We start from the raw sequence: 16,545 nt of genomic DNA on the forward strand, positions 1-16,545 counted from the left end.
ACCAACATCACAGTAAATGGAGAGAAAGTAAACTCAGTCCCACTCTAAAATCAGGGACAAGGCAAGGCTGCCCACTCTCTCCATATCTCTTCAAAATAGTACTTGAAGTCCTTGCTAGAGCAATAAGACAATTAAAGGAGATTAAAAAGATACAAATTAGAAAGGAAGATGTCAAAGTATAACTATTTGCAGATGATATGAGAGTATACATGAGTGACCCCAAAAATTCTACCAGGGAACTCCTACAACTGATAAACACCTTCAGCAAAGTGGCTGGATACAAAATTAACTCAAAAAAAAAATCAGTAGCCCTTCTATATACAAAAGACAAATAGGCTGAAAAAGAAATTAGGGAAACAACACCCTTCACAATAGCCACAAATGACATAAAGTACCTTGGTGTTAGAAGAAGGAGAAAAGAGGGAACAAGTCAGGAGCCTGACACAGAGGACCTCTGAAAAGCACTGCCCTGTAGACTATCACTGTAGATGCTGAGACTTTGGGCAACCTTTGGGCAGAGTGCAGGGAATCTTAGGAAAGAAGTGGGAAACAGTAAGATCTGGAGAGGACAGGAACTCCACAAGGAGAGCAACAGAACCAAAAAATCTGAGCACAGGAGTCTTTCCTGAGATTCATACTCCAACCAAGTACCATGCATGGAGATAACCCAGAACCCCTGCACAGATGTAGCCCATGGCAGTTCAGTGTCCAAGTGGTTTCCATTGTAATAGGAACAGGGACTGTCTCTGACATGACCTGATTGGCCTGCTCTTTAATTACCTCCCCCTGAGGGGGAAGCAGCATTACCAGGCCACAGAAGACACTGCAGCCACTCCTGATGAGACCTAATTGATTAGGAACAGAAGGAAGGAAAAGAAGTCCTCCCCTATCAGTAGACTTGGGGAGGGGCATGCATGCAGAGGGTGGAGGAAGGGAGGGATAGGGACGAGAGGAGGGAGAGAACCACAAGGGGGATACAAAGTGAATAAAGTGTAATTAATAAAGAAAAACAAGTAAAAAAAATACCTTGGTGTTACTCTAACCAAGCAAGTCAAAGACTCGTATGAAAAAAAATTTAAGTCTCTGAAGAAAGAAATAGAGACATGGGAGCGTTAGCAGGCCTTCTGGTGTTGGTCTCCTTGCTTTGCCTGTGGTATATATGCAAGATTAGAGTCTCACAACAGCGTAATGCAGCCATGATCATTCAGGCCTTTACAGCCATTGAAACAGGACAGTCTCCCCAAGCATGGTTGGCTACCATAAAAAGCCAAAATGTTACGCTCAGGATGCGAGGCTAAGCACTGCACTCAGGGTCAGCAGCTTTTGACCCAGAGAAGAGCATGTCTGATTGCATGCGGGTTGATGCCCCAGGTCCCGCCTCTGAGAAAAAGGTATTGGACAGGTCTGATGCCCTTTGGGTGGATGACACCTAAATGAACATCGGTACAAAGTCCCAATTTATTTCTAATATCAGAGATCAGACCTCTACTCTTGCCTGATGCATCTAAAACAAAAAGGGGGAACTGTAGAGAGCTGCGGAATGCTGCGCCTTAAAGATGGAGCTGGTTTCCGCCTTCCACCTTCCCGATGGTGAGTGCTCTCTGTCACAAACAATTCCACATTTGGCTAAGGCTGAGGATCTGGCTTGCTTCCATGTATGTGGACGTATCTGCATTGCCCACGTGGCACGCCTGGGTTGGCTACCCAGAGGCTATTTAAGCTGTTGGCTGGCTTTCCCCAGGGTCAGATGATTGTTCAAGGTTCCTGAATAAACTGCATTGAAAAAAAAAAAAAAAAGAAATAGAGAAATAGAGAAAGATCTCATAAGATGGAAAGATCTCCCATGCTCATAGCTTAGCATGGTTAGCATAGGAAAAATGGCCATCTTACCAAAGCAATCTACAGAGTCACTGCAATTCCCATCAAATTACCAACACAATTCTTTACAGACCTTGAAAGAAAAATTCTCAACTTCATATGGAATAACAAGAAAACCAGAATAGCTAAAACAAATCCTCTACAGATTCTAAAAGTCTGGGCACAGGGGTCTTTTCTGAAACTGATACTGCAGCCAAGGACCACTCATGGAAATGCCCTGGAACCCCTGCACAGAGGTGGCCTATGGCAGTTCAGTATCCAAGTGGCTTCTACAGTAATGGGGACAGGGACTGTCTCTGACATGAACTGATTGGCCAGTTCTTTGATCACCTCCCCCTGATGGGAGAGCAGCCTTACCAGGCCACAGAAGCAGACAATGCAGCCACTCCTGATGAGACCTGATAGACTAGGATCAGAGGGAAAGAGAGGAGGACTTCCTTTTTCAGTGGACTGGGAGAGGGACAAGGTTGGGGAAGAGGGAAGGTGGGACTGGGAGGGGAAGAGGGAGGGAGGTATAGGGGGGATACAATGTGACTGAACTGTAATTAATAAAAATAAAATAATTATTAAAAAATAAAATAAATTAAAATTTAAAAAACAGAAAATAAAACTACAATAAAATAAAAAAGAAAGTACTCAACAATTGCATATCAAATTCAACAACACATCAAAAATATCATACACCATAAGTTAATTTTATTCCAGAGATGTGATGATGACTCAACATATATAAATCAATAAATAAAATGGAGAAATAAATAAACTGTAAGGCGGAAATAACAATAAATACAGTCAGAAAGAGCATTTAAAAACTTCTAATTCTCTTCATGTCTAAAAGTCTGAAGAAACCAAAACTATAAGCAACATGTATCAACATAATAAGAGTTATATTTTAAAAACTAATTACAAACATCACATTAAATAGAAACTGAAATATTATCTTTAAAATCAGAAATAAGACAAAAGTGTCAACTTTATCCAGCCATACTGAATATAGTGTTTGAAGTCTGCCAAAACAAGAAGGCAATGGGAAGATATTAAAAAGAGACAAATTAAAACAGGAAAAAAGTCAAACTATCCCTATTTGTACAAAATATAATTCTGTGTCAAAAAAAGAAACCATAAAACACCACCACAACTTTAAACAAAGTGTTGGGATACAAATATCAATGGCTTTTCTACATAACAACAAACTCACAGAGAAATATGTCAGGAAATGAAATTTGTCAAAAAATAAAGAGCAGTTTAGGAGTTCCTAGCAAGGTAAAGATGGAAAGAGTTCTACAATGAAACTCAAGCCATTAAAGAAAGATAGCTAGAATTAATAATATGAACATGTCTATAAGACAGATTCAATCCAATTCTTATCAAAATTTCAACGATATTCTTCAAAGAACTAGCAAAAAGAATGTTGAGTGTCTTTGGGAGACCCAAGGGCTGAAAAGAGCTGACTGGGGATATCCAAAAAATAAAAATAAAAATAAAAAGAACAATTCTGGAGCTTTTGAAGTACTTGACTTTGAGTCCAGCAGGAGAAAGGCATGGCAAGCTGCTAACACAAAAGAGACATATAGATTCATGGCATAAAAGAAGGGGTCAGACAACTCTCTCAGCTACAGCCACCTAAGGTTTCACAATGGAGCCAAAACAAATACTGAAGAAAAATTCTCTAAGTTGAATGCCCACATAGAGAACAATGAAACTAGAAACTATGGAAAGTGCAAATCCATGTTTCTCATGCTACAGAAAAATTCAGTACAAACCGTACGTAAGACTCAAGACTATAACTTATTTTTTTAAATATAGGGAAATACTTCCAGCTAGACTTAGGCAAGGACTTTATAAAAAGAACCCCAATAACTGAGGAAATCTTTCCAAGAACTGAAAAATTGGGATTGCATGAACTCAAAATATGTAATTCTACACAGCAAAATAATAACCAAACAAAACAGACCACATAAGAGTTAAAAAAAAAATGTTACCACCTATACATATGACAGAAGAGTAATGTTAAAAATATGTAAAGAACTTTAAAAAATGAATATTAATACCTGTCAGACCCAAACTTTACATTCGTTCTGAAAATCAATTCCCAAAGCCCAGGAACCGTGTGGGTTTACAGTAACAAATGGTTCTGCTTCTCAGTTATAATTTTTATGTTAGTGACTTAGTCATTTCTATGACCAAATACCTGACAAGAAGCGACTCAATAAAGAAACGGTTTGTTGCAACATGTATAGGAGGAAAATTTCCACCATGTCAGGGAAGATATGAAAACAGGAGCAGGAGGCAAGCTGGCCACACCTCATCCAGTCAGGAAGAGAAGGGTGATGGTGGGAGCTAAGCTCCCACCTCTCCTACCTCACCTCTGCTGTTACAAGAAACTGTGCTTCCCTCAGCTATGGTGAACGTGTGCACTTCTGTTTCTCTAACGTAGGAACTCCCTCAGTCCTGACCTCATGTTGTTTCCACAGTGATTGCAACTCTAATTGAGAAGACAGTCAAGATTAGCCATCACAGTTAGTAAGGCTATTCTGACTGTTGGGAATTTCAATTAGGCTCCATTGTTAACTTTCAGATATTTTCACTGTTAATGTTCAGATTTTTTAAGTAGTTTATAAGATTTCTGTAGCAAGAAAAAGAAGGTAGTAGGGTATCACCCCCAAATATGCCTCTTTGAGACAAATACATCTGAGCTGAAGGTCTTAGGGGTGATGCAATGGCATTAAGACTTCTTCCAACTTCACACTCTCTCCCGTACCAAACCACAGTCCCCCCTAGGAGACAGATGCCTTCCCGGAACCAACACAAGAAGATAAGTCCTGACACCAGTCACAGCACGTTGATTCTGCAGAAGCTTACAAGCTAAAAAGAACCACTCCTCCCTCCCCTCCCCCCAGGTTGTTTTTAGTCTTGGTGTTTTATCATACAATAGCAACCCCTAAGACAGCCCCTGCTAGCCACATTTCCTATATTAACATGTCGTGATGAACCTGGAATTTATCTGTACTCCAGACCATCTTGTCCTACCATATTTTATGACATGAGTCTTCATTCAAAAAGTATAAGAGCTTTCTGCTTTGGTCACTCCTTTGCAGTCTTCACTCTCCTATGATCGTGTGTATGTATGTAAAACATGTACATTTCTCCTGTTAATCTGTTATTAATTCCTAGATCAGTGGAAAATCTAAATTAACAACTTAATAAGGGTAGAGATGATGTTGTAAAGCGACACATTAATTTCAAAATTATACTAAATTTTACACCAATGCAAAAAAATGACACATTGGTATAAAAATATGCCCAGTGTTTTTGTTTATCCCACTGGCAATGGCAAAAGAAAAGAGTGCCAAAGGCTCTCTCACTTTTCTTGGATCTGGTGGAAAACACGCATAGTTTCTCGGATACATACATGTATGCACTGTAAGCAGTTCCCCTACCACAGCGGCATTCAGACACAAACGTGTGTAAATGGATAATAATCTGCTTTTGAAGAAAGCTGGGTTTCGTGGATGCTTTTCTGGTTTCCAAGCTGCAGCTTCCTGTTGAGTGATCGTGCAACTAAAATGAGCTTCAGAGCCCCAGGTGCAGCCTCTGCGTAGAGGTTGCCAGTTGTCTGGGCCCTTCATAGAGCAGCAGCAGGACGGAAGCTAATGGCAGAGGGAGAGGCAGAGGCAATCAATAAAGCAAAGAACAGGGTGGAAATAAGAAACCAACCAGCCCCAAGAAAGGAGGACTTGCAGCCAGGAGACTGCAGGTGCTGGCACATGTGCCCAAGCAGCAAGAAAAACTAAACAAAGCTTGTGGGATAGGCTGGCTGTCAAAGAACTGGGGTATAGCTCTTACCACAGAACCAGATGCCCACAAACCTACAATATCTTTTTGGAAACTCTTTTTCTTTACAGGTAAACTGTACAGCAATTTCCAGATACCAGCTGATAACCTTGATGCAGTTGTCTATCAGTTGGTGACGATCTGGGTCCAGATGGCAGCTCCAGAGGATTCCCATTTTGTCAGGATGTTCCACTGGACGCCTCCTCCAGAGATAGGCAGAGCTGGAGATGGGTGATGTGAAGGTCTGCTGTCATTGCTGCAGGTAGACAGTGGCAGTACACACATAGGCAGGAGAATGTCAGGATTGGACTAGGTTCTCTGGACACATGCAGCCTCCAGTTTCATGCCCAAAAGAATGACTAACTTGCTGACCCATAAAGAAAGAAAAACAGTACTTCCCATAAGCAATTGTTCTGAGGATTCACACTTGAGAATTGGGTTTAATGATTGTTCAAAAGATGCTGGGGGCTGCTATTTGAAGAATAACACCCTTTCACACAACAGCTTCTAAATGCTGGCATTGCTTGTGCATTTCCAGAAGTATTTCTAGGCTTGAAAACACAGTTTAGATGCTATGATCTGTAACACGGGTCAGGTTTATGTGAAACAAGGCAAAAGAGGATGAAATTTTGGACAGAATAAAGACATTACAGTAGAGATTTTTGATAATGATTGTCATTGAACAGAAAGCCAAAGCTGAAAAGAGGATCATAAGATATCCCCAAGGAATTGTTGTCACAGGGATTCACAAATGCTTCTAATGCTGAAGGGTAAACAACTCAATGATATCTGAAATCAGGAAATGGCCAGATTTACTATATACAAAACTGTGGTTTGTTCCCATGGTGGAGGAAGGGTTAGATAACACATGATATTTTCTGGTAACTTCTTTATTGTTTTTTTTTCTTAGAATTCTAAACATTAGAAAAATTAATTCTCAACAGAGGAATGGGTGCAGACATTGTGGTTCATTTACACAATGGAATACTACTCAGCAATCAAAAACAAGGAAATCATGAAATTTACAGGCCAATAGTGGGAACTAGAAAAGATCATCCTAAGTGAGGTATCCCAGAAGCAGAAAGACACACATGGTATATACTCACTTATAAGTGGATATTAGACACATAATATAGGATAAACATACTAAATGTACAACTAAGGAAGCTAATCAAGAAGGAGGACTGAGTAAGATGCTCAAACCTCATTGAGAAAGGCAAACAGGATAGACATCGGAAGAGGAAGAAAACAGGGAATAGGACAGAAGCCTACCATAGAGGGCCTCTGAAAGACTCTACCTAGCAGGGTATCAAAGCAGATGCTGAGACTCATAACCAAACAGAGTGCAGGGAATCTTACGAAAGAAAGGGGAGATGAAAGGCCTGGAGGGGACAGGAGTTCCATAAGGAGAGCAACAGAACCAAAAACTCTGGGCCCAGGGGTCTATTCTGAGACTGATACTCCAACCAAGGACCATTCATGGATATAACCTAGAACCTCTGCATAGATGTAGCACATGGCAGCTCAGTGTTTAAGTGGATTCCCTAGTAATGGGAACAGGGTCTGTTTCTGACCTGAACTCAGTGGCTTGTTCTTTGATCACCTCCCCCTGATGGGAAAGCAGCCTTACCAGGCCACAGAGGAAGATGATGCAGCCAGTTCTGCTGAGACCTAATAGAGTAGGGTCAGATGGAAGAGGAGGAGGACCTCCTCTATCAGTAGACTTGGAGAAGGGCATGGGAGGAGAAGAGAGAGGAAGGGTGGAATTGGGAAAGGATGAGGGAAAGGGCTACAGCTGGCATACAAACTGAATAAATTGTAATTAATACAAAATAAATTAATTTTTTCAAAAATAAAAATTAATCTCTGGACTAGTGTTGCCATTTCCATATGCCTATGTAGATTTTACTACTCTCGGCTGCACGGCTGCACTGCTGCACTGCTGCACATCCTCCCTGCTGGCTGGCTTTCATCTGCAGGAAGCTGCTATGCTGGAAACTGGGGGAGTAAAGCCATCAATGGTCTTACCAGCTGGTGACCCATGCATAATGCAGCACTGATCTGCCAGGGTGCCCCCTAGTGAAGTAGTGTGGAGCATATAGGAGTTAACCGTCTGCTGAGTTCTCAGTCACAACCAACATGCTTAATTTGTTTTTATACTGTTATTAATTTTTTGAGAATTTCATACAGTGTATTTCAGTTATACCCATGCCGTCCCTCCAACTCCTCCCAAATTCTCTCCCACTTCCCTAACAATCCAAACTCATGTTTTCTCTTCTTAAGTCTGATTAAACCCACTGAGTCTGGATTCTGTTGGCTGACTACTCCTGAGCACGCGGCTTGTCCTGGAGTATAGTTGACAAACCAGTTGCCAGAAGATTAAAGAAACCTGATTTTCCCTCCCCTAGAAACAACCAAATGTAGCAGTTCCTCATTTGAGGGGTACCATGTGCTCACCTTCCTGCTCTATGCTTAGATTTCGGGTCTTGGACCTTCTACAGGCCATCTGCCACTGTACCACTCAGTTCATATGTGCCTCAGCCTTGTTTTAGCAGTAAAATGTTTTTGGTTTTTTGTTTGTTTGTTTGTTTGTTTGTTTGTTTGTTTGTTTATTTTGGCATATTCTCACGTCCTCCTTTACACATGCCTTTGAGAATTAAAGTGAGGGCTGGGATACAGACAGTGCTGAGCACTCTGAAGTCTCTTATTTGCTGTATATTGACCAACTAAGATCTTTGTGTTCATTGTACTCTTCTTCCAGAAGAAGCTTCTCTGATAATGAGTGGAACAATGCACTGAACTATTGTATAGCAGTAAGTCATTAGGAACTCATTTGATTGAGATGTCCATTTAGCAGAATAATAGTAGTAATTTTTCTCCTGGATCTCACTACGTATAAAGCCACAAGTTCTACACCTCACTGACAGTGTCAGGTATGGGTTTAATGAAAGAGGCCTTCCTAATCAAACAAACAAACAAAAATCTTAGTTATTCACATAACATTGGAGTTGTTCTTGCACCAGTAAGCATACCTTTTTTTTTTTCCCTTGGAATAGCACAATGTATTAAAAACATTGGAATCTGCTAAATTTGGAATTTGCCAAGCACAACTACCATAACAGCTCCTGGGATATTGGTTTCCTAGCTAAACTCAACTGCTGAACCAAGCAGAGCAGCATTTTTACCTAAAATCGTATTTTACCTTTTACTTCACCACTAAATCTCTGACTTTGATAGTTTAGGCCTTGCATGAAAATGCACAGTGTCCTTATTTTTTTATTCTTCACTTTAGGCCAAGTGCATTTTACAATAGTCATTAAGTATGTGAAGAGAGCACCGTCTTTGTGAAGTGTCTCCCTGAGTTTTAAAGTAGATCTTCTAGCAGGTGGAGTTCCTGTCGTCATTTCTATTCCTTTGCTTGATACACTGCTGTGACAAAAGCAGTCAGGTTCCCTGACAGGGAAAGCAGCCATAAATAAATATTAAAGATAGCAAACTTCTAACTGCTTCCTTACCTTCGTGACTTGAGACAAAGGCCTGGCAAGGTTTTCTCCTACCAGTAAGGGTCCTTCTTCTGGCTAACAGGTTCAGGCTGGTCAGATATGCCCAAAATTGGTTCTGAACACTCATATACTTATCTTAGACTGCAGGTCTATAAACTCTGACCCAAAATTAGGGAGATGGACTCATCCAAAGAAACCCAAAACACCTAAAATTCCATCCTGTCAAGAGAAAGACACCCTTGGCCACTAGTCCTCCATGATCTCCTTGGAGTATTCTGTCTCCCTCCTTCCTTCTCCCTCCTCTCCCTCTCCCCCTCCCCCTCCCCATCTCCATCTCTCTCTGTTGTGTTTTGCATTTTCTAATTCCTTAATTGTCAAGGCAGATCTTATAAATGGAACATTTATATCAAACCACATCTTGACCCGAGGTTTGGAAAACATAGTAGAAGGGGCAGAAGGAATGGAAAATCTAGAAGATGGGCAGGATTGCACAGCAGCTATATTTAGCTGCATTAGATCAAGCCAGCATTCCAACACAGAAGTTAGAGAAGATCATGAGGATCCACCCCTAGCTTAGGATCTATTGAAAATTGATGGCTTCTAGAAGAAGAAAAATCTTTTTTCTTTTTTTTCTGGAAGGTGTGGCTGTTGGCTCCAGTGGATGGCTCGAGACCTATTCAATGCTTGCAGCATTAATTTAATACGACTTTTTAAAAAGAAAAATAGCATTAAGGCAGGATAGGCAATGTAATGGGTTGGATATGATCAAGAAGCATTGCATGCAACAAGCAAGAATTCACTAAACAACTCCTAGAAATAAAAGTGCTTTTTCTACAACTGAATAAATTCTCATGATAATAGCTATCACACACTAGGTTTTTCATCCTTCTGAATTAGAATCATTTTTGAGTTCTTGTGCCAACTCTTCCTTGGGGATATTGGATGAGCATGGTGCAGTGATTCTGTCCTCAGATTTGACTTTCTGTTCAGTAACAAGCTTTATCCAAATCTCCATTTAAAACCCAACTCTGAATAATATAAATCCTCAGAAACAATTACTTAGGGGAAGGTATGGTTTGCCAGCTGCAAAATAAATGAAATTACATTACTCAATAACAATATATTTTAACTTTCAAGAGTTCAGTAACAGACTAATTCATGAACTGAAATATATTACAAACAGAGAAATAAAGTATTTCTTATATATTATTAACTCTATCTTTTAAAAATTGATATGCATACACATAAGTATATTTTAATTCAAATGGATTGTGTAAACATCATTCTCACATTTTCTTTGTTCCCATGAATAAAGATGTGTGGTAAATTTCCACATAACATAAAAATAATTTCAATATGTAGGTTGTAGATGGCATTTTATTGTTTTATGGCTAAATATAAATTTATTTTATATTATGAAAATAGAATATATTATTAAAATAAAATAAGGTGATATTTCAAAAAGCATTTAAATGTATTAATTACCTACCCATGTTGGCATAACTAAAATCTTATTTTAAAAATATGACAAGTTTGTAGAAAGATAACACCATAACACTGTGTGTGTATAATACAAATAAGATTGTCTAGCAGAAACTGAGGCTCAGAATGATATGACAGACAGAATTTTAAGATGCCATCCTAGGGTTTATCCTAAAAGAAGGGGTTTGAATGTAATGAAATATACCTATAGTTCTGATACATCACATATTTATTATCTATTTTGCAGATGTTGTTAATTTAAGGGTAGGGTCTAATGATATTTCTTATTATTCTAACTAGCCAAAGAAGCAACAAAGACTAGACTCAGTAGACTTCCCTAGTAGGGTTTGGCTGGCATTCAGGATGTAGGGGACCACCTATCATGGCCAGGAAGGAAGGGGGCAACTAAGGGCTAACCTGAACACCAGCCAGCAAAAGGATGGTAGTCTTAACTCTCAGAACTGAGTCCTGCCACAACCTTGTAGAACCTAGAGATGGCAGCTTTCCAAGGGCCTCCAGGTGAAAGCCCAGCCACCAAGATGCCCACAAAAACATGACAGATCTGTCCAATGGAACTGCAGCCTAACAAAGCCTAATGGGCTTTGTGATACTCCACTACACACATTGGAACTGCCATGCTACAATAAAATTGTATATAGAGAGATATTTTATGTACTTTCAAATTACACAAATGCCTGACAATGAAGTCATGATAATCTACCTAAATAAACGTTGTTAATGCTACAAATCATCAAAAACAGTAGAAAAGTATCATAAAAAGTGACCATACAGCAATGAACATAATAGCCATGGATGTCCAAATGAACAAGCTATGAAAGAAATAGCCCCAAATGAGGGCTCAGAGATGAGGCTTTTGTTCTCCCTCAGAAAAGTCAGGACAGCCTGCTCAGGCCTCAGCTGCTTCTCCAAAAGAGTAAGAGGTTTGTTTTAGTCAGTGTTAGAATTGCTATGATGAAACACCATGACCAAGAGCAACTTCATGAGGACACGTTTATTTCAGCTTGCACTTTCACATCACGGTCCTTCACTGAAGAAAGTCAGGACAAGAGGCAGGAGCTGACGTAGAAAATACAAATACGTGCTACTTACCGGGTTTCTCATAGAAACCAGGACCACCAGCCCAGAGATGGCACCATCCGCACTGGGCTGGGCTCTCCCCCATCAATCACTAATTTTTTAAAAAATGCCTTCCAGCTAGATCTAATGGAGACATCTTCTCAGTTGAGGCTCCCTTCTTTTAGATGACTCCACCTTGGGTCAAGTTGACATAAAACTAACTAGCCCAAGGTTCTAAGCTATACATAATCTTTGGTAACAAATCTAAGTCTTGGTTCTTTTAAGTGCCCTAGGCTGGGCCCTTCTGCCACTGCCTCACTTTGCTTATGTGCCCAGCACTGCATGTGTCAAGGATCACCCAAGTCTCAATCAGAACGAGCACACTGAGGAGGACAGTTATCATTCTAGAGACATTAAGGATTTCTGCCTGTCCATTGCAAAATTGTGTCCGGACTTCTGTGCTCTGAATAATGGTTTGAAGGTTGCCTTAATAAGAAATTGTTGGGAGCCATGCAGGAGCAACAGCAAAAGAGCTCTAGAACTCTTGGAACGTGTCCAACAGTTAGCAGAGCAGTGGTGGATGTGTCTTGGCATAGCATGGCCCAAGAACTATGTGTCCTGTGGACTTTATGCTGTTGTGAAGCATACTTCTGCTCATTATCTTTGTGGGCCTCATAATCCTCCAAATACATAAATTGTGTGTAAACTCTGACTGGGCAGCATATCTGGCATCTACAAATAACAATGCTCGATCTCGTTTAGGCGTTGCTACTGGAGGCAGATTAATAATTTTAACCGTCACGCTTGAAAAGAAGCTGCAGAGGTAGATTGTTAGCAATGGCCACTACCCTTAGAAGAATTTGGAAAAATAGATAGCAAGGTTAGGTAAAGATGTTTTTCCTAATGGCTCTGATACTGAAAATCTTGGGAAAAACAGATTGTTTAACAGGGTTGGGTAAAAATGTTTTTGCTAGCGGTTCTGATGTAGAAAATAACAGAGAATAGTTTGAAGTCCAGGAAGTATAGTCATAGTAGTAGAGCCAGGGACTTGTTGAGGTCGGTGAGTGAGAACAATACCCCAGTTAGCCCTAGCTGACATGACTCTCTCACTGAAGCTGAGCTGGTTACTGAGACAATTGATTCCCTTACACTTCTTTTTGCCCTCAACTTTCAGATATGCTTTAATAAAAATTATTAATGAGTAGATGTGCACCTTAAAGATTTTTAGTAGAGATGGTTGATTGTTTCTTATATAAAAGTTTAGATTTGTGATTCTTTTTTTATAGGATTACTTCTTAAGATAATTGATTCTTTCTCTGTAACCACAAACTGCAGCCTGCCAGTAAAGAAAAGCTGGCTGAGAAATTACCTTGTTACTCAGCTTGTTAATTTATAGCAAGTTATTTAGTTACAAGTGTATATGGGTTCCTGGAAATAGCTTATTTTTTATATTTGTTTTCTACCCATCATATGTAAAACATTTGATCATGTAAAGGTATTGGGGAACATGTTTTTCTTATGTATACTCATTGTAATCATTCACTTAAAAAATGAAATGTAACGATATTGTCATTTTTGTACTGCTTGGAAGATTTTGCTGGGATATATAAGGTGTGGAAAAGGAAGGAAAAGTGTGATTTGGAACTTGCTCTTTAGAGCATACATACGTACATACATACATCAAGGTGTATGTATGTAGAATGGTCTGGAACTGGCTCTCTGGAGTCTGTTCCGTCCACCAGGATGTATGTATATGTATGTATGTAAATGGTTTGGACCTCACTCCTTGGAGGTTGTTCCATTCACCGGAATGTATGCAGACATGTATGTATGTAAGGTTGGATTGGAGCTTGCCCTCTGGAGCTTGCTTTATCCACCCAATATATAAATATATATGCAAAAATAAATAAATAAATAAATATGCATGCATGTATTTATGTGTATAGGTATGTATAAAATAGAAAAAGCCTACAAAGAAGTTAAATAAAGAAAAGCAAAGAAAGGAGTTTGTGGACCCTGCCTGCTGGAGTCTGTCTTACTTCATCATTAAGTGTAAGTGTGTGTTCGTGTGTGATTTTTTTCAATTTATTCATTTTATATCGATTGTAACCCACTCCCTCATCTCCTTCCAATCCCAGTCTTTCTCCCTCTTCCCCCATATCCCTTCCTCTAGTCCACTGAAAAGCAGAGTTCCTCTCCCCTGCCAACTAACCCTAGCTTGCCAAGCCTCATCAGGACTGCCTGGATCCTCTTCCTCTGTGGCCTGGCAAGGCTGCATCGCCAGGGGCGAGTGATCAAAGAGCAGGACCATAAGCTACATTTTTTACCCATGTTACATAAATCCCTCCCCCGAAACACACTCTGTAACCACTTACAGGGAGTCATGCACCAGGGCAGAGAGAGGGACAGCGAGTCTGCAGGATAAGGTTTCTTTCTGCCAGATGCTCAGCTCCACCACCGACCTTCCCTGTTGTGATCTCACTGTGCAGTGCCTCAGTTTCCCACAAGAACACTAGTGTTATGAGAGATGGTTAAAAAGATTAACTATACAAAAGATTTACAACCTTGCAGTGTTTCTTCAGTCCTGGCTGTTCTCTTGTTACCACGGGCTGTTTTTCTTGCGTCCCACGGGTGTGTGTGTGCGAACACCTGTGCATGTGATGAAATGTTCATTTGGCAGGTAGTCAGAATCAGCAGCATATTCTTTGCATCAACCCTTTTTAGAAGGTGCCAGAGAGACCCTGCATAGCTCTCAATGGGGCTCACCGGGGATTCCTAAGAACTTTTTTTAAAAGTGTGGACAAACTGCTCTCTCTCTCTCTCTCTCTCTTTCTCTCTTTCTGTCTCTCACACACACACAGGTACATATACAGTTGGGTACCTCCCTCTCATATAGTGTCACTTTAACTCCTTTTCCATATTAAAAAAAGAAAAAGGATGTCAGAATCAATGTTCAGCATCTGGAATTTCAACTGAGATAAACACATGGGGTAATCTTCCCTGGCTACATGATGTCAGCCTCTGAGCACAAAAGCCTTTGGAAGATTGCTGGCAGGAAACAATTGAACAGTGGGTCTGTATAGCAACCGAGCTTCTCAGACCCGTGGCTTTCCCTCTTAAACAGGTGTCCTGGTCTGATTAAAAAACAGAGGGAGAAATATCCGATGAGGAACACACATAAGGAAGAATACAGTGCCTCTGCGTTTCCTCCCATTTTGACCACAAGGGTAGGCTGTCCTGCATTGTTGCTGCCGCCTGTGAAAACACAGTTGTGCAACAGACGTTCTGCGATCACCACAGACAAGGCTTACCTCCATTCTCAGCGACTTTCTCTCCGATTGTTGTTTGTTTGTTTGTTTTTCGCTTCAGCACAGGAAAGGAACCAGACACTGGTCCACACAGCTGCACTCCCAGCCTCTAAAACAGCACAGGGTGCAACTGGCCATCAGACAACCATAAGTCACATCCCACATCCTTAGGCCTACTGGATCTCACCATGTTTTGCAGATAAATACGCGTCCTCCTTTTTTTTTTTTTTTTTTTTTACAATACTCACTGTTATTAAAACAAATTCCTACCTGGGGAGTGAAAGTGCTCTAGGACTCCCAATCTGAAAGTCTGAAATAAGTTGCTATTTCAAACATAAATTTAAAAATTAGTTGGAACAAAGCAGTTATTTACATTAAATTTTCATCGTGGCTCATCCATCACTGGGCAGAGGTCTTATTAATAAGACTTTAAATCATAATTTTAAAAATTAAATGATGAGTAGCTGAGTCATGAATTTTAAATAATTTTAATATTTTATAATCATGAAAAATTACCTGTCATGCCCAAGATAGTCATAAATAGTGGGGGACTGTGAAAATCAAATTCTCAGAAACCTGTAAATTTCATGAATTGGTGCCCAAGAATACAGGTGCTTGGTATGAAGAGAGTGCTGACTGTGGAGCCCGAGTGAGAATTCTACCAGCTGCACTTGGCATAAGTCACCTCGTGTCAGTTTCTAATAATAATGTCTGTTTTATCAAAAACTTAACATTTCTAGAAAAGACTAAAACAAGTAATTTCCTGGGGCCTGTGGGGGAACAACAAGGGTGGTGTTGACACAGTGGTCCTCATCAATTATACAGCAGCCTTGCCAACACCATCTCCACCACTATCTTTAAAGAAAAGTACTAATTAGCCCTTAAGATGGTCCAAGAACAAACCATACTTCACTGGTCACTTTACAATCCCTGCACAAACTCTCTGAGGGCCTTAAATCGGGAAACCAGTACAAAACACAAAACACACAATAACTTCTTTCTGAAGAAAAACATCTACTTACAGAGACTTGCAAACAAACCATCAATGTCCAGACTTCTTGCAGCAGTCTAAATGTAGGGCAGCAACCAAAATGTAATTTTACCAGCACAGGGTAGCACACCCTGGGAACTTCATATAGAAGAGGTTCAGTTATTGAGCTGGGAAAATCAGGGTGTCCAGACACAGCTGCACTACAGGGAAAAAACAAACAGGAAAAGGAAAATATATCCTATCAGCACAGAAAAGATTTCCAGGCAAAAGCAATATAATTGCCTCTCTTTAAAATATTCATTTACTGTATTTTTCTTCCGCGAGGAAAGAAAGCGTGGCCTGGAGTTCTGTCGCCCTTTCATCTTTTAATCAGAATTATTAAACAGCTCCTCAAAGACTTAAAGTACTTCCTTGAAAATCCTGTAGTCTTTGAGCCTTCCAAAAATAATGAGCAAATTGGGATTCCATTGCC

General features: G+C 40.1%; 1 long non-coding RNA gene across 1 annotated transcript; it reads right to left on the reverse strand.

The window, feature by feature from the left end:
• Positions 1-5,863: 5,863 nt before the first annotated feature.
• LOC132654559 (uncharacterized) lies at positions 5,864-16,267 on the reverse strand. Its single transcript, XR_009592186.1, has 3 exons — positions 16,105-16,267; positions 15,086-15,191; positions 5,864-5,968 (listed from the first exon to the last, which is right to left on the reverse strand). It is a non-coding gene; the product is annotated as an uncharacterized LOC132654559 (long non-coding RNA).
• Positions 16,268-16,545: the final 278 nt, after the last annotated feature.

Source organism: Meriones unguiculatus, chromosome 6, assembly GCF_030254825.1.
Source record: "Meriones unguiculatus strain TT.TT164.6M chromosome 6, Bangor_MerUng_6.1, whole genome shotgun sequence".
NCBI lineage: Eukaryota > Metazoa > Chordata > Mammalia > Rodentia > Muridae > Meriones > Meriones unguiculatus.